Genomic DNA, 24448 nt, shown 5'->3' on the forward strand with positions numbered 1-24448 from the left:
TAAGCAAACTTTGAGAAGTATAAAATAGTGCATTTAAACTGGAGCTCATAAATAACTATCTAAACAAATATTTGTGCATCATACATGAGCGTAAAAGCATATAACGGTGCTCATAGTGCATGAGCTCAAAGGCACTAGGCCAGCATATAGCGGTACATCAAACATGAACTCAGGACTCACGGGGTCAATACATAGTGGTGCAACAAAATTAGGCATACCGAAAGTGATGCTACAATTTGAGCTGAAGGGGCACTAGACCAGTATAAAATGTTGCATCAAACATAAGCTCTAGTATCACTGCACCTACCTAAAGTATGGATCAAACGTTAGCCCATGGGTCACCAGACGTACCTAATTGCGTGTATCAAACATGAGCTCAAGAATCACTTCGGTTAGGAGTTCGTTACAGTAATGTCGAAGCATATACATTAATTCGCTCTTTATCGGCAGGGAAAAGACAGATTTGCCGTTCGTGGCAGACGATGAGAGGAACCTAACTGCCCATATAACAATGGCAGTCAATGACGTCATTATATATTACGTGAACACCGAAGTCTGTTGAGCGTCGCCCACGGTGTCTGCGTTACGTCAACATCGCTGAAGACCGCGGGCATAATTATCAACCACTCGCTTGGCATGAACTTTTATTAACTCGCTGATCTGGAAACCAAGGGACAACCTTTGAATGAAGCAAGTGATCCTAAGCATTACACGTACTGTAACAGTTTTCGTTTTATATTGGTGTATCAAGTAATAGTGTCTCAAGTAACATGATGTATGTAATATAGCTAGGATAACGTCTTCATACGCTCTATAATGATCTACTAAAGTATGTTCATGAAGGATTGCAAAAACATTTTTTAGTTTCGTTGAGCATTAATTTCAGTCATAACCCTCAATGTAAAACTAGCTTTTTATTGCGGGTTTATCAAATCATAAGCAACAGATCAAAGCAAAGAATAAACCCTCAGCTTGTGCTGAATTTTCTATAACCACTGGAAGTGTATTATGGGCCAGCGACACCACATATACAAATGATGCACCATTGCTTTCCTACCTGGAACGCCTGATTACCAGCAAAACACGTGTTTATTTTCTGTGGGATTCAAGCATGATATGCAATCCTCACCAGATGTAATCATAGTGTTGAATCAAGGAGGATTCCCCAGTCACAAGATGTTCATACTTGGCTGAATGAAACATAAGGCATAGAACCCCCAAACACACAGAGGGCTGTAACAAGCTGGATGCATCATTACCAGGCATATAGAAAGGGGCTTACCTCGGCCAGAGGAATCTAATTAACCAAAGCACACGTCAGATATGAAGGCATAAATTACTGGACGTGTAATATGAATTATAATCATACGTTGTCGATTACCTTAAGTGTCTCAAATTATTTGGAACCTATCAGATGAAACAAATAATATATAGGTGTGCAGAGCAGTTACCAATTACAGCTACAGCGTCTGTACAGCAGCGTCCAGAATCTAGTAATAACACCACCTGTAACCGTATCTCCCTAAAAATATGCTTCCATAAAAAACCTACAATCTTTCGTCAGTCGATTTTATAAAAAAAGCGTGATATATTTAAATGACTTAATCTTCTCTGTGATTGGTTTGAAATCGCGAGGGTAAGGTACAGGATGTTTGTCAGGTGTAGTGTGTAAAACGCACACCCTCCGAGTATTTATGAGTGACTTTGACTTGACGCATTTACCCTTTCAGGTAGTGAAGTGGTTCAGAGCCGTTTGGTGCAGATCCCTGGAGGGTGTGTTTCCCTTCTGTGATGAGGAGGGGCGGAAGGTGTGGAGGCAGTGTTGTTCTATTGTCATTAAAGGGCAGAGCTCCGCAAACATGGAAGTGATGTGGCAGTTAATCGTATTCGTAATGAAACAAAACAGGTAACGTTACCAGAGCGGTCTGTAGGTAAATATTCGGTTGCCTTTTACCTACATCGGCGAGTGTCCGGTATCCTTCCGGACCATTCGTTCTGATTGCGGAAGGCTCAGATTTCTGCGTCGATCTCTTTACGCAGAGGGGCCGTAAATACCGCCACCTGTTGGCACATGTTACTGTGATGAGGAGCCGAAATGTGTGTGATCTGGCTAAATGCCCCTAATTATCTGCCTTCATGCACTGGGTACAGGACTCGCCATCTGGGCTGCCTACTCGATCACTTCATGTACACAGCAATGAGCAGCGCTCAGTATGCACTGGTTATAGTTGTGCAGATCAAGTCGAACTGGGGCAATAAGATGGAGCTAACTCATCCATATTACTTGCCAAACTGGCAGTTGTGCATATCACAAGAACGCGTCTCATATGAAGGATAGTGGCCCCGAGGATATACTGTTATTACCAGTTTTGTCACATATATCAGTGGCACGCTGGTAAATGGTGTATTTCTATAGCAACGGGTAGATGAGCTCTACGTCGTGGATTTTACCTGTCAATCATCGTGGATTTCACCTGTCAGTCATCCTCATACGGACATATAATAACTGACAAATATATCATATGAAGAATTTATGCCATGACCATCACCTGAATACATTTATATCACACTCAGAACACACCTACCTACTGGGACAACTGATGACATGGTATAAGGACATCTAAATTACTCACTACATCCTTTTGTGAACATATTATAACAGATGAACCAACTATATTTTGACATTACCCCCCTAGATGTCATATTTGCACATCACCTCATGTGCCAATATATATATCACCTTCTATATAAGCTCCTGGGTGAGTGTGAGTGAGTGAGTTTATTTTACGCCGATTTCAGCAATATTCCAGCAATATCACTGCGGTATAAGCTTCTGGAGTTGCGTCATCCATATTGGTAGTCTGTCTCACAGTCCCTGAACCACATTATTTTCCCCACTGCCAAGCCCTCTCTGCAGTGCTAAAGCCCTAAATAAAGCAAGTCTAGTCTCTGGTCTACCTAGGGCTCCTTTTCAATCTAAATGGGCTTGTTTGTTACTATCAAAATTATATATATATTCAGAGACTAAGCCTTTGTCTACCATATTGGCTACGCTTGTATATGTGCCTGACACGTGCATTTGTATGACTGAGTGATAAGAGGGAAGGCTTTTCTTTCATGCCAAGCACTATCCCAGCAGCTCCTATACCTTTACAGTCCACATGCTACAACTGTTGAGGTGAAATCGAACATGGTACACCTGCCTTTACATGTATTTGTAACGGTGTCACCGATGGAGCAGAATACGCCTGAAATCATCACCGTTGTCTGTGATTTGGGTAAGACACGGTCATGATGTCACTAGTAGTTGGGCTCCTACAGTGGAATGCTTGTGATTATGGGCATGTTCTTATCACATATATTTACATACAATGCATGGTCCATAAGGCCCGTACGATGTACTATAATGAATGTGAAATAAATAGGGACATACGTATGTGTGATATTGTATGGAGTAACCAATATGGATAGACCCGAATAAGTCTTGGCCATCGATAAAATAAAGGAGTTCAAGATCTATCTAATTACTTTAAGATAAAATGTACAACGATGGTCTTGTGATTGGACCCCCTCCCATACAGAAAACAGGTAATGTTTCCTGTACACACAGGCACGCATCTGTTTCATATACATTTGACGGAATAGCAGAGCAAATGTTGCACAGTATCTCCGACACAAAAACCTACAAGGATGTGCATTGGTATTCAAATGCATTTGAGATAACACACACACACACACACACACACACACACACACACACACACACACACACACACACACACACATTTACATTAATATGCGATAAATATGACAGCTTAAAAGTATTCATTTATAAATAAATCCACTTTAGATAGAATAATATCACTTATCGTCTAATCATTTCGCTAGAAATAGACACTGTGCTGTGCTTCTTGACATTTTAACATATTTCTTTCAAACACCGTCAAAACAACATTTGGTAGTATTCCTACGTGATCTTTCGGTCTTGTAATACATCGTCTTCTGTTTATTGAAGTAATCTTAAATAATAGATAAGCAGTGTCAGTTATTTTACCTGCCACATTGTTGCATGTGTATGTTACAATATGTGATAGTATATGTGTCGATGGCAAGAAAAAGCCTTATGTTCTAGAAGCGGTGTTTGTGTCATGTATATTAAATGCCATGCTTGTACGTATGTACCTTGGTATGATAGAACCTAGTTTGACATGGCTGGAACACAGGATCTGTCAAACATAATCTGCCATGCAAGTATATGTGCATATCACAAAACTCATACCCCGCTGTCTTTATGAGAATGTCACAAAGGCGAAGGTTGTTGATATGCTGGAATTACTTGTAAATATTTGTAGTGTATGCCTCACCTGGCAAGCCGTATTTCAAAAGAATTAGTCTGGTGGAAACACTTAGCTTGTTGTACCATCTATATTACCTGCCATGCAGATTATGGTGCTGTCAGAACCAAGCATGAAAGATGAACCAGTTATAGGAAAGCATGAATGCTTTCAGAGTAGCATCTTAGGTTCGTCATGATGCCGAAATACATTGTATGTTTACATGTCCGCGATGCGTGTAGGAGTTCTGAGAACGGGCTGATGCAAGCCGTATGGAATGAAGGCAGTCAGAGGCCTATTTGATATACTCCACGAAGCATGTTTCCGGGATCCACGTCTTGCACAACACGAGGCATATCCCCATCCGATGGACTGTACAGGTACGAAAACATTCACAGATCAATCTGATACTTCCCATTAAGCATGCACGTATAGACAGAAACGTATCTAATACACTTCAAATGTCAAGGTTTGATCTATCACATGTATTGCTAAAGGATAATCACATGCAGAAACATATGAAGCATAACATAATATTACTTCATGAACAGAGTCATGTAAGACGCTTTACTGGTATAGTGTGAGGTGAGGTGAGGTGAAATTGGGTTTTACGTCGTACTTGAGAATATTTCGCTCATATGACGACTTGCATGCGTGTGTATGTGTATGTGCAGCTGCTTGTACTAGCCCAGACTTAAGCTGGTTTTATAGTGCTAGCCCACTGAGATACCATGCCGCAGTGAAGCATGAATACCCCACTCAGACACATTATACTGACTCCGAGCCGACCAGTCCTTGTTGTACCCATTAATGCCGAGCGCCAGGCAGGGACCAACAAGTACCATATTTTAACGTCTTTTGGTATGACGCGGTCGGGGATCGAACCCGCGACCTTCCGCTCTCCGGGCGGACGCTCTAACCACTACACCACGGAGGCGGTCTGGTATAGTGTGGACACATGGAAAAACCAATAGTATGACATATGTAGGTAGAATGCATTCATAGATATTCAGTTTTAAATGATTAATGATTTTGCAGTATGCCACAACGATTGGTTTTCATATTTTCAAACCGTTCAATCATATTACCTGCTCTCACGGCACTGAATTGAATATGTAACCTAAGTATACATCAGTACACAAATGTACATATTGCACAACACTTTTAAGCTCTTATACTGCTCGGTACTTTCTTGTGATTGGGAAGGGACATTATACATTTAGATTGCTGTAATGTGAAGTTCATACAAGACAAGGCTTTAACCCAGGTCCAGTTGGCGGTCCGGGAAATCTACGCCTATAAGCGTACAAGTGAAACATGTTGACGATCCTACGTGTTTTTACGAGAGTGTATTCTAGAAATGACTCCTGTCACATTCCTGAGAAAAACTCTTGAGAATTCGCCTGAAGCATGAATAAGTACAAAAACCTTTTGTGACATATTTGATCGCGTCGACACTTTTGTCATGAAACAGGTGTTTTTCATACAGAGAAAACCAATGCTGTTTACTACATGTCAGCGGTAAAACATCTTGGCTACAACCCATCCAAGTTAACAAACCGAAGACATCATACCAGAAACGATCGACTCAGCGCCTAGACTGACAGTGACAGTCAACAACATTCTACAGTGAATTTACTTCAGCCATGACGCGATACCCTTGTGTAATCTTCTTTCAGAGGTAGGCAATTCCCTGCTGATTATAACCAGGCACACGCCCCACTTTCAGTGACACAACACTCTGGAAACCTCTCCAATCGAGCTGATCGCGTCGGCTTTCTAAACGCCATGGTGTTGAAGTCAATGTATTACCACACAATGCAACTTACTTTGTTAAGTTGCCCTCAACGAAATCTAATGATGCTAGAACTCAAATCGGCTGGCGAGGCTCAAACTCCTCTCAGCAGCTATACAGAATAACTGAGGTATGCCATGAGAATTGAATAATGGTTTTTGTGTTTGGAAATCTGAGAGCGGTACAAGTGGGCTATGCGAGTGCCATTAACACTAAGTTGTTATGATGTTGGCCTAAACTAGTCCTCTTCAGAGAGGTATTGCTACTTGGAACTCCGAATCCTAACTCTCTAAAAGGCTTTGGTGAATAAGTGCACGACCTCTTTTCATTATTTCATTTGGAACGGGAACATTTAAAGAGAACGTTTTCATTAGCCCAACACCCAACTCAGAACAGTATGGAAGGACGTGATTGTTAACTGTGGTACGGAATTGTATCTAATACTGAATGATGATAATACGAAAATAGAAGAAATAAAAAGAATGGTTGAAAGTGACCTAAAATGAAAATCTATAAATGGTTATTCCATTGCGAGTTATTTGATATATCATAGGCGACATTTGAATCATCAGTGAGCGTCTCACAACATGCACATGATGTCTCAAGGAACATGAGGTCGCATTTTCACGCTCAGTAATAGGCAGAGTGAGGTCTGAAATTTCAATTGTGTAGTTCCGTTTGTCCGTCAGTTTGCAAAAGAGTATAACTAAGTGAGTGTCATACAATTCTTACCACCGTATAATTTTTATGAATCAATGCTTGTTATATATCCCTTTCAATGGTATATGAAGTAAAGTGTGTTATACATCCCTTTCAATGGTATATGAAGCAATGGGTGTTATACATCCTTCTCAAGAGTCTATTAAATTAAAGCGTATTATACATCCTTAGCGCCGCTATTAAATGCCCAATTGCTGATGCGGTATAAAGCAACGTTCATTCACTATAATTCTTTACAACAGTATGTAAAATAATGACTGTAACACATCCCTTAAAGCAGTATGTGAAATAGTGCGTATTTTATAACAGTAGATGAAGGAATTACATACCCCTTACAACAGTATGTGAAATAATTGAGTTGAAAGAGGCAACGCATTTCCTCTGAGTACAACTACAGTGTCTGAAGAGAGGTGGACTCCGCTCGATGTAAAACATGAAAAATCTCTTCTCTGACAGACCTTGTGAATCACCCAACGTCTACATAAAGTCCTTAAAGATTAACAGTGCAATAACAACATGTATGAACAAAAGTCTGTTTGATATTTAATCTTTACAAACATTCCCTCAGGTGTTCTGGGGTTCACATAGATATACTTCTTCTTTGCTTAACCTTACAAAGGACCCTATCTTCACACTGATGCATGCGATACAACGCCCTGAATGGCGGAAGGTACACAGATAACCATTCCTCTGCTTCATGCCACACAAACATCCGGATCGAGGAAGAGCGAGTTTCCTCATAACGTTAACGTACCACGTTGAAGGTTCCAATAAAAACGCCATCGGGGTCTTAATGAAGGTAACAGATAATAGTTTATCGGTGATGATTGCCAAATATAAACATGTTCATAATTTGGGGAATAAGGACAACATTTTCTCTCTGTTGAAAGTAACAGACAAAACGTCGTTTATGCTTGAAGATACGGACACTGTTTCCTCTATTGCATAGCCTAAAGATCACTCTTCCTCTACAGTTTACAATGGTTAAAGCCATACTTTATCTCGGACGAAATTCACTTTGCCTGCGATAAAGACTGTGCTTCATCTTTCCTGATGAACGCATGCGATACGTGTTTTTGACGAAATAACATTAAGTCACTTAACATTTCTTCCAACACTGACTGCATCTGTAATCAACTGACCAATCAGCTAAGACAAATACTGTACACCAACAAATGCTGTAATGTTGTTAAACTACATCATTAAAGTTGAACCCTTATGGGCGATAATATCTGTATGCACTCGGTGCTGGACCGACAATTGTTGCAGCTGAGCGGGAAGAGTTAATCATTACCAATGCAGAAATGCCGAATACTTCCATTTATTGGCCATACGTTGCTTTGTAAATCCTCATTAATAATAATAACATGACGAAAATGATCCTACGACAATGTGTAATAAATACTGCGAAATAATGCAATCACATTACAGTGCGCAGTTGTGTTTGTTGAAGACAAGTGCATTGTGGTAATTACGTAGGACCATTGAGTGTTTCTTTCAGAAGAATTTGTGTTTACCGTTACCAAGACCTATGTAAGGTACTCAATGTTTAGTGCCTATTACCGTAGACTTGTAGTCTATGTAACCGAAGACTGTGAAGTGCGTGTTTCTGATGATTGTGACGTGCATGCTGTTGGTGACTGTGCAGTGTCTGTAACCGGAAGTTGTACAGTGTCAGTCATGTGTGCAGTGTTCTCACATGAAGCGAATGTAATAGTTTACTGAATATTGCATGTTACTGAAAAAATAATATCGTTTGTTACTGAAGACTAGACACATTGACTCACTCTATACATTGGCTCTACTCGCTGGGTACGAGCATTGTTCCATGCTCTTGCACTCCTACTAAATGTCTCCACATCTGTTTTTCTGACATATCTCGGTATCGACTGCTCATGTCACAATTTGTCAGTGGCTTTTGTACTTGCCTTATCATAACGAGACTGTTGAACCATAGAATTGTCTTAACTGTTCCTTTGAGGTAAAATATTTGATCCAAGCATGGTCACTGTTTGTCTTCATGATATGGGCCAGTGGACGATATCTTTCTTTTTCCTGCTCACCAGGGTATAGACTGCCTTTCCTCTGACCCACAGTCACTCGAGATCAAGGCACAGCAATAAAGAAGAAAAGAGCCTTTCTGTTGTGAGATATGCCTACTGCTATCAAAAGTCAAGGCGATAAGGTGTGGTGAAGCAACATAGGTTCTTTTAAACACGGTTGAGTCTCTACTTCTATTCGCATTGGTAAAGAGGCATTCGGTAATGGAAGTTGAGACAGCGAATGTGACAGCATAACACTGTACAGTGTGCATTGAGGAAGACTTCGTTCGGACCTTGGCCACCAAGACGGGTGTTGCAGCTATTGGAAGTATAACCGACTGGTTGGACAGTTTGTGAAGATACAGAATGGCTGTGTCGTTTGGAAATACAAATATTGGTGGCTATTGCACATAAGCTATATACAGTGGTGGCTTTTGTTTCCCAGGGGGTCGTTGTTTCTTCAGGATACAGATACTGTTTAATAAACTGGGAGTGTATCACGGCACATCAGGAGACTCCCGAAAACGGATTTGACACACAGGTAGGTGTAACAACGAGAGGCAAGAGCAGTGAAATATGTTCTGAAACAGAGTTCTTTGAACATTTATAAGTATATTCATGTCGCTGATACTATACATGATACAAGTCAATACATTTCCACCAACAACGGGTAAATAGGTTTCGTTTGGGATCTGAAATTATTCAATAAACTAAAGTGACAAAACCCTTTCCATATTTATAGAAAATCTATACAAAAGCAGGACCATTGTTTGGTTGCCCCTTCATGATGGTCTGGACGTTCTACCTACACGTTTTAAGTGAAATACAAATGAGTTGGAAGGTAGTTCTCAGTTGTTTACAGATTTGTAACAGGGTCCACCAGACCGCTGAGATGACTCAGAACTGCCACTGTTACAAAACCAATATACCTACAAAGCAGAAAGCATTAATAGAATACTAACGTCTGTCGTGCTATTCAATCTATTCACAATTCACGCCGTCAGAGGACCTTCAAATGTTTGATGTCTGTGCTATAATAGCCGTATACAAAACCTCACAAAGGGCAAGTCAAATGACTAATCGGCCCACTGCTCGCCTGTAATGGTAACATTTCCAACCTGCCTTTCACGACACGCTTCACAGACAGATTATTGCCATTTTTCCATTCGATGTATTTCCAAGTGATATCATGTTTGCTCTCTATGACAGCGTGGAGAGGATGGGTCGATATATTGAACAAGCACAAGGCTCATCGCTAGGTCGACAAACTAATATTCATGGTATTCTCGAAGTTAAGATCCCACATATCCTTTTGTGTGGGGATATGTTACATGGGTTACACATTTATAGAATACTATGGAAGGAAGGCTAAGAATCAACAATCCATCCATCCATCTAACTATCCATCCACCCATCCTCTGCCCGTCCCTCCGTCCATCTGTGTGTGCACGTGTGTCTATCTATCTCTCTTTCAATCACACAGGAGAACAATTCTTGTCCTGTGATTTTATACATTTCTTTATATCTCTTGTAGAAGGAGCTACTTGGAAATGACCTGAATTTCCATCCGTATACAAATGTTGCTTTCATTTCATAGCTCTGTGAGTTTCAAACAGTTTTGGTTTTTGGTACCTGTTCCTCCTGTCTATTTGTTCCAGACTACGAAACATTGAGTATGTTTTCCAGTGAATGCTGAGTCAATAACCTCGAAACTCTCGTTGCAGACGCCCAGCGCTTGTTCAAACACAAACAAAGAATGGAATCAAGTAAATCATAACTTTATGATAAACAGAATCAATCAGAATTGTAATGGTCCACAGAGATTAATCGACTTTCTGTGAAAATGTCAAATCAAGAGTGACATCCATACGCACTTGTGTGGCGCGACTGTGTTGCACGTGCAAACTATATGATGTGTTTTGGTTTTACAGACACAAACATTTTTCAAAGGGCGTTTGTCTTCAACTGTTCTGATACTTGGTATTAGCCTCTATATTAATCTCATTTTGAAAAGCAGACATGTCCGAATGTACATTAGTTAATCTTACCTAGGTATTTATTAATACGTGCACATGATTTCGTTTAGTATTTCAGCATTAGCTATACAAAGTTCGGGTATTTGTGTTTGTCAAACTCTATTATGAAAGATCATTCTCCGTTCAACCACTCTTCAGTCTTCGTATGGAGTGTGCTGTACAAATATAGGATCATACAAACAAATATAAAAATATATATATACATTTCTATAGGATTTTACAGCAATAGAGGTCACACATACCTACACACGTACATGAGCCGATAGACACACTACCTTTAACGGACTTAAGAGTAATATCGCGAGACAAGCACTGGTATGGCTGTGAGGAGCGTACATATATAATATGTATCCGCTTGGAGTAATCTTTTCAGTTACTGTAAATACTCGTGAAATTCATACATAAGATCCCTGACCAGACCTCACGTATAAAACACGCTAGTTCCCTGGAACCGGATAGAAAGCGTAGAGATTATCATTATGTTTTGCAGAAACGGTAGACGTATATAGATATATATAGTCTTTGGCCTTGCTTAAAAATACATTGCTATCGTGCTATGTTTACATAGATATGACATTCTGTCACTCATGTGTATATTTACATGATCCATACTGATATACATATAGTTACATTAAAACAGGTTCACTCTCGTGCAGGCTTAAGAGTTAGGGTGTAAGGAATGAGCGCTCACGATTGTTAATGCTTAACAGCTTATTCATATCCCAAACTGTATCATTATGAGAAGTGAGTGAGTTAGTTTAATTTAACACCGCTTTTGGCAATATCACGTAGGGGACACCAGAAATGGGCTGCATACATTGTATCCATGTGGGTATCATTATGAAGATTGTCATCATCGTTTCAGTAATTCCTGTGTACCTACTGTCGGTTACAACAGTGTATCTGACATAGTGTTTAAAGCTGAAGTCATCCAGACTTGTATCTGGTTCACAGTGAATACAAACGAACCCATCCCTAAATAAGAGTTACACCTGGCCACGTAGAACATGATTGTAAAATATATTCCTCTGAAGACCTCCTACCATACATTCATCCATACCTGTTTCTCGCTTAGGATTTTAAAGAGGATGATATGCTGTATACATCTCAAATATTTTCAAGTTTAAATTTGCTTAACAATCCTCTGTTACCGGTTATCTACGGTGTGATAATGAATTATTTGTTGTTGGAAGATTGAACGCATGAACAGCTTGAAGCAGCGGAGAGTCAAGTGTTGTAGGAACGACCGGTTCAGTCAGGTTGATCCAGCTTTGTGGGCGTTGGGTGATCAAGTGTTTTAGCGAGGTGTTCCCAATCCATTTCGTAAATGGTCGTAAAACTTTATATGAGGATGCAAGTGGTTGTGTGTTTATCGGTTAGTAGCCAATTTGTCACCTCTCATAAAATGGACTGAAGTAGATTGTAAAGATGTGTGAAGAGATTGTTGTTTGTAATCACTCATACAGTTTAATAACAGATTGATATATACATATAGTTCTCTTATAGAACCTTGGTATACTTGAACGTAGCAACCTTATAAGGCCGATACGTCTCACGAGGCGCTACTTTCGGTACTAAGCTGGTTCCCGGTTCCCTTTGCACACGCAAACTTGCGATATGCGAGACGGGGCCCAGCTTACTTCCGGTACCAGATTTCCTGTGACGGCGTATATTCAAGAATCAGTTCTGGTTCCAAACTGCGTGACGGCCAAATATGACTTTACTGAACCGGACCAAGTGTACAACCATGCTTGGCTGTCACAGCTGTTGACGGTCGTAATAATTGGCTAATTTGGGGATGGTTAGATAGGAAATTTGTTATTCCTGCAAGGATTATCGGTTCCTTACTGTCAACTGACAACCATTCGAAAAGGTATGAAGCGTTGTTTGTCACCGGAAGAACTAAGGTCTCGCGAAGTGCCGTGATCTACTTACAGGCCCTATTGGTTATAAATTTCAATGCGATATTTTCAAACTCAGTTCAGCTTTAGGAGGTGACCAACAGTACTGATGAACTGAAGTGGGGCTTCCTTCTACAGCGGAGGTGATTCTCAAGTCGGTATGTTATATGGTGCATTAAACCAACACGTTGCATATATAAGCTTTAAAACAAGGTTCAAGTTTGAGGTAAAACTTAAAGGTCAACTTGACCATCGACCTTTAATTTCTACCTCAAACTTGAGTCATTGTTTTAAAGCTTATATATGCAACCTGTTGGTTTAATGCACATCAAACATGGCTCAACAATTCAATACACTCTTTTCAAGCAGCATATAACATGTTCTGAATGGATGACTATGCTGGTAACATTTCGGCTTCAGTATCAGTGAAGGGGAATTGGGAGGTTGCCGAAATAGGATGTAGACTAATAAAACATCGAACTGTTGTAGCAATGACCGGTTCAGGCATGAAGATCAAGCTGTATAAGAAGTGGAGAGAAATATGTTGTTGTCGTGAACGATTCAACCATAGAAATTCATCTGTCTTGGAGGGGGCGTGTAAAGTGTTATAGTGAGTGAGTGAGTTTAGTTTTACGCCGCACTCAGCGGCGGTCTGTAAATAATCGAGTCTGGACCAGACAATCCAGTAATGAACAGCATGAACATCCATCTACGCAATTACCAAGTCAACGAGCCTGATCACCCGATCCCGTTAGTCGTTACAACAATGCAAGCATGGATTATTGAAGATCAATTCTAATCCGGATATTCACGGGTGGAAAGTGTTGTAGCGATGACACGTGAATAAAGGGTTGTAGCGATGACACGTGAATAAAGTGTTGTAGCAATGACAAGTGAATAAAGTGTTGTAGCGATGACCAGTGAATAAAGTGTTGTAGCGATGACACGTGAATAAAGTGTTGTGGCGATGACCAGTGAATAAGGTGTTGTAGCGATGACCAGTGAATAAAGTGTTGTGGCGATGACCAGTGAATAAAGTGTTGTAGCGATGACCAGTGAATAAAGTGTTGTAGCGATGACACGTGAATAAAATGTTGTAGCGATGACACGTGAATAAAGTGTTGTAGCGATGACACGTGAATAAAGTGTTGTAGCGATGACACGTGAATAAAGTGTTGTAGCGATGACACGTGAATAAAGTGTTGTAGCGATGACCAGTGAATAAAGTGTTGTAGCAATGACCAGTGAATAAGATGTTGTAGCAATGACCAGTGAATAAAATGTTGTAGCGATGACTAGTTAATAAAGTGTTGTAGCGATGACACGTGAATAAAGTGTTGTAGCGATGACCAGTGAGATCAACACAATTTATCATGGAGGCCAATGTGAGAACATCTGGGCTGTTAACAGTAAACTGCTGCGCTACACTGCCTGTGTACGGCCTCTAAGTATACGTGGTGGGGATAAGAGAGCTCGGTGCTCTGCACTATCACCCACATTAATTTGTTAAAGAATTAACGTGTTTTTTACCTTCCAAGTGATACACATCTTCAGTTCGAGCGAATATTAGGATTAAGAAGCTGTACGTTGTAAGTCAAATTAGGCTTAACTTACATACTAAATCGTACATTAATTATCTAAAATAAATTACTGACTCATTCGTTATGTTTATGGCCTTCTTTAAGAACTATATAAGATTTGATGGTTGATTAGATAGTAGGTATCAGATTTACTTGATATGAGTTTCTTCATTTCACCGAAACCTCGAAGAGTTAGTTCCTTTTGATTTTCTTCCGCATTAACACTAAACGCAGTGAAATACATTTTTCCCGCAAAATGTTACATTTTGAAATTATCGAAGGGTGAGACGTTATTAGCAACACGGTTAAACCGTTTCACGAAACTATCAACGGGAAGGGTCTGATGATTATATATCACAGCCATGTGCAATAAAAATCGGGTGCCTGTTAATGGAATTATTTCGTAAAAGGAGACCACTGTTCTGTGCGTATATTGATACTGTAACAGTCAGCGTGAATTGACATGTAACTACTCAAATACTATGTCTGGAAAATTTACTGCCTCAGGGACTTTTTTTATTAAGGTTTTGATAATGTTTATGCATAACGTGCAAACAATAGGTTTTCACCACAGTCTACCTAAGCGTTATTTTCAAAGTAGCGAAACAGATTCATATTGACGTTCTTGCTAGTCTGCAGTTAAACTTATTTTATGCATACGTGTAGGTATAGAATTCGCCTAATACAAACCATTGAACAGCTGGAATAATATAATCCAGACACATTTTAACTTGACGCTAAATCCCCGTAGACTGGAGCAGGCCCTGAACAGCTTCTACACATAGACCAGGAGAGACCTATTCTGACTTTAGAAGTAGCCACCAATGCCAGAACCAAGCTTTAAGCATACTTCTCCCGTAGTCTAGTAGATTCGAACTCAAGGCTTAACTGCTGTGTGTCAGAGTTTAGTTTTACGCCGCACCCAGCTGTGTGTCAGAACCAAAGTACATATCTCTAAACATTCTTCATGCAAAGGTTCGGGACTGAACAGAAAATAAAAGACATCGGAAGTTAACTCAGGAAACAGATATGAAATTCTGTACTCCCTCATTAATAACATTTGCGTGAAAATAATGACATCAGTTACCTCATTTGGACAAATTGTGCTCACTTATTTACTGATCTGAATTTATGCATTATGAAAAAGAATTTCTGTTGCACTGGCAAAACAAAAAACATAAATATATGATATGATATCGTTCAGACAGATCAAAGAGCAAATTCCCTTCTGCTGCTGACTTACCTATCTAAAAATTCAAGAGACCCGATCAATTTCGTATAAATATCCATGTATAAACAAACAAGGTGACAAAACAAATGACTCTCCCCAAGGCAAGGGGAATGACTTCCTGCTATACAGTCCGTTAATATCTACATTTTGCAACTTTTGAGGTACAACATGCTCTTTCTACGGCGATTTTAAAGAGAGACACTGCTTATGCTTAAACGTTGTTCAAATCTTGGTCATGGTTCCAACATTCAAGACCTCAGTGAAGCTTTCAGAAGAATTTGATAGACATATGGACGATTTCCAAATTTGACGCATTGGTGATATTTCATAAAACTCTCAAATTTTACGTTTCGTACATATGTCCATGTTATATATGTGATAATTGACTTGGCTGTGAATGTGTTTGTGACAGTGCAACCGATGATGTAGAATATGCACACCTTTTCTGAAAAGCCTGAAACCAACATACTTTATTCATGAATATATTCTCATGATATATTTGGAATCCTGCTGAAATAGCGTTTAGAAGAGAATTCCTTTGATCATTTTCCGTCGCTTGTATTCACACATAAGCTAGCACCTTCAGTCTTAAGGCTTAACCTCAGGGAACCAGAATCACTTTCTAAATAGCGATCATATTTATGTTATCTTGGGTTAAGAACGTATTTATATGGGCTTCATGCTTGTATATTATATAAATAGGTGTAATACATCAGCTTTACAGTTCACCTTTGTGGGAAATTGCTCTCGAGGTCTCGATGTTGTGTGTCTGGATGGACTTGCATGGTAAACCCGCATGTTCACATTGAAAGGATAAATGTGTGCTCTTCCACTGGCTGTATTTAAGCATTACATCATTGCAGTGGCTCGAGTTTCCTCCTTAGAAACGAAGTAGACGAGTGCGTTGTGTGCGTGGCGTTGTTGTCGAGGCCGCAGGTAATGTCCCACCATGGAGAAAGTGCCGCATTGCATGATCGCCATTATTCCGACATCCATGTTTCAGAAACTCGGTATTCCAATAATCTATTCAATGCCGGGTCAATGTCACTGTAGAGGGTAATGAAACGTAAGTGATCAATATACAACATCATAAAAAATCATTTCTGATTAAACTGAACATTGCACACACAGCTAAAGGTATCGGGGTGCACTGCACTATGTCCGAGAAGCGGTGAGGGGTAGCTTAGTGGTGGGACCGCCGGTTTCTCATTATAATGAGCTGGGGGAAGCTCATTCGCGGTGTTCCATGCCTTAAAATTGTTTTGTCGCTAACACGGTTTTAAATCAAAATCTCCCAAGTGTAACAGTGCAGAATAACGCTTTCAAATCTAAATATAAAGCATCAACGCCCGAGAATAATCAGTTTCTATTATCTGCCGAGAAACATTCCATTGGGGGTAAATATTTAAATAGTAGTGTGAAATTGTATGAACGGATCACTTAAAATCAGTGAAGATATATGTGCACATTCTCGTTGATCAACTCGTTTTGGTGCCGGCTCATACTTAACTGCTCCGCAAACTGAGGTTTTGACCCATTTTTGATTGTGACTAAAGACGAAACCAGTCGATGGCGACGAATTTCATATGGCGTCATTATTAAAGGTGTGGACATTCAGTTTCCATTTTTTCGGCGACTGATTTGTCCTCCGAACGTTCTATAATGTTTGTATATTTTTTGGTAAGATCCATGTTTGAGCACTTTTCTTTATCAGCTTCTGAGGAGGGTAGAAATGTTTGGAAGATGAATGGAACAGTTGTGGGACTCCGTCAAGTAGTTTGACCCCGGACAGATGGAGGATACACTTCTCTAATAGTTTAAGCCTCAAGTTAAACACACTTTCCGATTAGACCCATGGAGGTGAATGTGGGGATTGAGAGCATATGCTGAGACTGATTGCTGAGATTGAGTTTTGATGGAAATTAGATCGGGAATACATGTCAGGTTAATTCTTGTGAACTGATCCAGAACGATGACGTCATGTGATCAGCATCAATATGTCGGAGCCGTATTCAGCAATATGGAAATTAATTAAAGCAGAATCGACTTATGGACTTTAGTGTATTTTATGCGTACAATCTGACGTTTCGGTAGCAGGTTGATGAATGTATTGGCACATGTACCAAACGTACCATAGAAAGAACAAGACGTTGAAATCCAGTTTAGTTCTGTATTAAGTTGTTACCAGATTTTTAATAGCAACTTGAAGGTACTACTACGACTGTATTAGAACGGTGGTGTAATGTGTAGGCATAAACAAACAGAACAGGGACGTGATGAGGTATAAAACATTGGCCTTTGTCCCTGATGGTAAAAAGTGAGTAATGTCATCTGAGCAGCGTCAATAGTTAATCAGTTCAGTGGATTGATTTCTCAAAAAGATCCTTCCTCTGTGGTATACAAGAAAAGTATCTTTAGATGACGATAATTTGTATTTAACAGGATTTCGGTTATATACTGTACACATAGCTGGCGAAGCAGACATTTTTTTATGAAAATTGTACAAACATATAATCAGAAACAGATAGATAAACAAGCGGGTATACAGATTCTACGCACGCACACACACACACGCACGCACGCACGCACGCACGCACGCACGCACAGATATATTCACGCTCACAGGTAGTTATCAAATATATATATTTTATGAAATTTGCAAGGTTTTACGTTTTTTGTATTTGATAACATTTAGGGACCTGTGTATTACATCAAGCGCCTATTCCACCCACGAGCACGAGAGGAATGACCTATTCTGGTATGGAATCGTAAAGGCTCGTGTGACCGACATGTGACCATTTTGGTTCGTGAAATCCCCATGGATGAGGTGACGTATCGAGCCATCTTTTCTCTCTTGGTTCGCCACGTGCAAGATGATATATTTAGAAATGTATTTCGACAAGCCTTTGCTGATCTTCTGTCTTGGATTTAAATAGCGGAATATAGTAAGAACCGATATCTAGAGGTGACATGATAGAAACCACGGATCGGTTGTCTGTAAATAATTGCTGATCCACTCTTAACACTAGTTTTTGGCCTCCTTATTATCCCTGTGGCTGATATGGATTGGGGGCATTGTTACATGTTAACACAGGTGCTGAGCAAAGATGGTAAAATAAAAACAATAGAAAGAAAATGTTTTGGTAGTGTGACAGAGTGTTTATGACTGTAAATAATTAATGATTTATGTTTTTTGTTAAAATCACAATATTGTTTGAAAGACCATATCGCATATCGGTTGTTGCGGGCTGAGATGAAACTGTGTTCGATCAAAACACAATATTTACTCAGTTCTGAGTCCTACCCATTGTGCTGTTTGATACGTTAATGTTTTATGACCCACTGGGAATCATCGGAATTTAGTTAATTCTTGGTAAATTAGATTCCACTAATAGGAGTGGATCTGGCAACGGTAAATTTGAATAATAAACGAAGCCCTCTGTAATTTGCCCCAGCGTTAGCCATTTCTGTCAATTTGCCAACAGAAATTTCACCGCTTTTATTATTAGATACATACAGAAGCCATAGCGCAGCATTCCATTTTCATTGCTTGAACTTAATCTGTCGTTGCTTAGCGGAGCCGCTAACGTTTGCGTTCCATCCAATCCTCGTTGTATTTCACTCTATCCTTTTTAAGTAAACACGCAGGTTAACTTTGCTCTTAGTATCATTTGTTGGAAGCATGTGAGATGGTCTGAATTGATTATATATAAATAATGTGACGTTAAGTGCATCTCGAGATTACAGGCTTTGCGATATTGTTAATACCATTTGATACAGGTTAACTATTAAGTACAGTATGACCAGAAATTATAGAGAATTTTAGGAATATGTTTAATTGGATTTCTAGTATAAACAAACAACCTTGACCAGCTATCAAGTGATTGGTTTCATTCAAGAGAGACAACTCCGTTAATCCTTTTTTCATTAGTTTGTGAAGAGTTATCCCCCTTTGCTTACTTGCTAGCAGACGACATTTTCAGAGATCCTCAGTATGGATGATTTAGAGAAGTGGATGTTCATTTTAGAGTATAACAAGGACATCAGATCAGCTAAAGTGATTTAAAGTAGAACAGGCATCCCTTTGTCCACTGTTTATCGTGTTTTGAAAAATATTGCAAATGGATATGGCATTGGGCACCAGGGAGGCGCAGGTAGGCCTAGAAAATTGACTGTCGGTGACAGGAGGCGGCTTGGTATTTTTGTTTCTTAAAACAAACGAAGGGGTTTAGAAAACTTAAGGCTGGATATGATTGATAGAGGAACTGTGGCTGGCTGTAAGGAGACACTTAGAACTGAGCTGCATGCAATGGGTTGGCAGAAAAGTCGAGGAATTCCATCACCGATCATAAAACCTGAACAAAAGGAGCGAAGGTTGACCTGGTGCTTACAGAATAGAAATTTTAACTGGGACAATGTGATTTTCTCAGATGAAAGTTCTGTGTGGCTGTTTCCTAATACACTGAAATTCTGAACCAAACAAACTGAAAAACCTTTGTATCAGCGCCCAAAGTACAGTCCGAAATTTAACGTGGGGGTGGCATATCTTTGTTAGGGGCAACGCCCCTCTGTGTATTTGAAGGGAATATGAAGAGTGAGCGGTACACAGATATTTTCGAGGGGACATTTACTTCCATCTGCTCACGTGTTCTATGGAAATATTTGGATTTTCCAGCAGGACACGACCCAAAACATCGGTTCAAAGCATTCACAGGCCTGGTTTCGGATCCAAAATATGACATTATTAGATTGGCCAAGCTATAGCCCTGACCTAAATCCAATAGAAAATGTTTGGGGACTTATGAAGGAAAGTGTCAATAAGAAAAATCTGACAAATATTGCTGAAATGAAAAAAGAGGTGGTCCGATATTGGGACAGCATGGACCACGACTTTCTAACTTCTTTGATCAGTAGTATGCCCCGCCGCATTGAAGCCTGCATTGCTGCCCATGGTGACTGACATACTAACTGTTCACCTGTCTTTAAATTTGGAGTTATGTTCTGCTAATATTCACATTTAATACGTGAGTAATGAGTGAATTTTTTTAAAGAAATTACAATCTTTAAATTCTCAATAATTTCTGGTTGTACTATACAAGCTCTACTGTTTCACGTGTAGGTGTATCCAAGTACTGTGTTGTAATTGCCGTGCCCAGCTGGTCCTTATCATGTCAATGATGTCATGGCGCTTATAACGGGCATATTAATATTCCCGCGTTCTGGTGAGGATGTAACTGGTACGTGGATGATACGCCATTTGAGTTTACTCATTATTATCTTTATGATTACTCCATCCCCGAACTTGCTCGGGACATATGGTTTTAAGGATGTGGCCTGAGAATCGCAGAAGGTGATCATTAAATCCTCCAGTCATCCGTGTGTTTATGGGTCATGCAAGGCAGTAATGATATTCATCTTGCCGTATTACAGGACCAATTTCTACCAACCTTTTACCGAGAGTGCACCTGGCAAATTGAACCGTACGGCATCATACTTAGAATGTGTTATCTTGTATGTTCTGTAAACGTTCTGCATACATATTTGGCCTTGATCTCCAATAACAATCTACGGTGACCAGCTGGTTGAGATTAGTTATTCCAATCAGAATTGTTTTTATATGTATTATATTCTTATACTATAAATGCGGCGAAGGGGAAGAGCCATCGTGTAAGGATGTCTAGGTGTTTGTGATCCTCAACATTACTAGAATCTCTTGGTCGGGGAATCACTGGTGAGGTGAGGTGGAATTGGGTTTTACATCGTGCTTGAGAATATTTCGCTCATATGATGACGTGCATGCGTGTGTATGTGTATGTGCGGCTGCTTGTACTAGCCCAGATTTACGCTGGGTTTATAGTGCTAGCCCACTGAGATACCATGCCGCAGTGAAGCATGAATACCCCACTCAGACACATTATACTGACTCCGAGCCGACCAGTCCTTGTTGTACCCATTAATGCCGAGCGCCAGGCAGGGACCAACAAGTACCATATTTAACGTCTTTTGGTATGACGCGGTCGGGCATCGAACCCGCGATCTTCCGCTCTCCGGGCGGACGCTCTAACCACTACACCACGGAGGCGGTCGGGAATCCTTGGTTATTACCGAGGTTCTGTTCAAAGCTGCCTTAAAGTCAACTCACTAACAGCTGGAGCGACAAGGTACATTGTGTTCACGTATCTGGTGGAGTATAATGGGCTACATTAACATTCACCAGAACGGTATTGGCACACGGTACAGGTATTCGGTATTGGCACATGGTACTGGCACGCAGTACTACCACTCGGTAAGGGTACATGGTACTGACCCACAATATTGGCACACGGTACTGACACACAGTCTTGGCAGACGGTAGAGGTACACACTATTGGTACACGGTACTGGCACACAGTACAGGTACTCGATAATGACACACTGTATTGGCACACGGTGCACACGGTACTGGCACACAGTACAGGTACTCGATAATGACACACTGTATTGGCACACAGTACAGGTACTCGATAATGACACACTGTATTGACACACGGTACTGGCACACAGTACAGGTTTTCGATAATGACACACTGTATTGGCACACGGTACTGGTTCACCGTTAGAATTCAGTATAAATGCACCTGCATTAAACTGCAGCGATGACACATGTGGTACACGGCGCACACAGTATATAGGCACACAATATTGGTACTCGATAATGACACACTATACTGGCACACTATGCACACGGCTCTGGCACACAGTACAGGTGCGCGGTGCACACAGTATAGGCACACAATATTGGTACTCGATAATGACACAGTGTACAGGTACACGGTGCACACGGTACTGGTACACAGTACAGGTACTCGATAATGACACAGTGTACATGTACACGGTGCACACGGTACTGGCACACAGTACAGGTACTCGATAATGACACACTGTATTGGCACACGGTGCACACGGTACTGGTACACAGTACATGTACTCGCACACAGTACAGGTACTCGATAATGACACACTGTATTGGCACACGGTGCACACGGTACTGGCACACAGTACAGGTACTCGATAATGACACACTGTATTGGCACACGGTGCACACGGTACTGGCACACAGTACAGTTACTCGATAATGACACACTGTATTGGCACACGGTGCACACGGTACTGGCACACAGTACAGGTACTCGATAATGACACACTGTATTGGCACACGGTGCACACGGTACTGGTACACAGTACAGGTACTCGATAATGACACACTGTATTGGCACACGGTGCACATGGTACTGGCACACAGTACAGTTACTCGATAATGACACCCTGTATGGCACACGGTGCACACGGTACTGGAACACAGTACATTTACTCGATAATGACACACTGTATTGGCACACGGTGCACATGGTACTGGCACACAGTACAGTTACTCGATAATGAAACACTGTATTGACACACGGTAGTTACTCGATAATGACACACTGTATTGGCACACGGTGCACACGGTACTGGCACACGGTACAGTTACTCGATAATGACACACTGTATTGACACACGGTGCACACGGTACTGGCACACAATTACAGTTACTCGATAATGACACACTGTATTGGCACACGGTACTGGCACACAGTACAGGTACTCGATAATGACACACTGTATTGGCACACGGTGCACACGGTACTGGTACACAGTACAGGTACTCGATAATGACACACTGTATTGGCACACGGTGCACATGGTACTGGCACACAGTACAGGTACTCGATAATGACACACTGTATTGGCACACGGTGCACACGGTACTGGCACACAGTGCAGGTACTCGATAATGACACACTGTATTGGCACACGGTGCACATGGTACTGGCACACAGTACAGGTACTCGATAATGACACACTGTATTGGCACACGGTGCACATGGTACTGGCACACAGTGCAGGTAATTACTCGATAATGAAACACTGTATTGGCACACGGTGCACACGGTACTGGCACACAGTACAGGTACTCGATAATGACACACTGTATTGGCACACGGTGCACACGGTACTGGCACACAGTACAGGTACTCGATAATGACACACTGTATTGGCACACGGTGCACACGGTACTGGCACACAGTACAGGTACTCGATAATGACACACTGTATTGACACACGGTACTGGCACACAGTACAGGTTTTCGATAATGACACACTGTATTGGCACACGGTACTGGTTCACCGTTAGAATTCAGTATAAATGCACCTGCATTAAACTGCAGCGATGACACATGTGGTACACGGCGCACACAGTATATAGGCACACAATATTGGTACTCGATAATGACACACTATACTGGCACACTATGCACACGCTCCTGGCACACAGTACAGGTGCGCGGTGCACACAGTATAGGCACACAATATTGGTACTCGATAATGACACACTGTATTGGCACACGGTGCACACGGTACTGGCACACAGTACAGTTACTCGATAATGACACCCTGTATGGCACACGGTGCACACGGTACTGGAACACAGTACATGTACTCGATAATGACACACTGTATTGGCACACGGTACTGGTTCACCGTTAGAATTCAGTAAATGCACCTGCACTAAACTGCAGCGATGTCACATGTGGGAACATGCATAAAGCAACAGCCGATATACAACACTACATTTATTGTCTGTTGTTTAAATGAAGTCATCTACAGAGCCGTATGTAAATGTAAATGTCTGATCTGGTTTCCACGAGGAACATATGATGGGACATTAGCTCAAAGAAACGTGATGGTGAAGCATGAGGCACGCAGGGAGAGATGACGAGGAAGACAA

The sequence above is a fragment of the Haliotis rubra genome, unplaced genomic scaffold (genome assembly GCF_003918875.1).
Source record: "Haliotis rubra isolate DU_JTF1 unplaced genomic scaffold, ASM391887v1 Scf46, whole genome shotgun sequence".
In the NCBI taxonomy this organism is placed as follows: Eukaryota; Metazoa; Mollusca; class Gastropoda; order Lepetellida; family Haliotidae; genus Haliotis; species Haliotis rubra.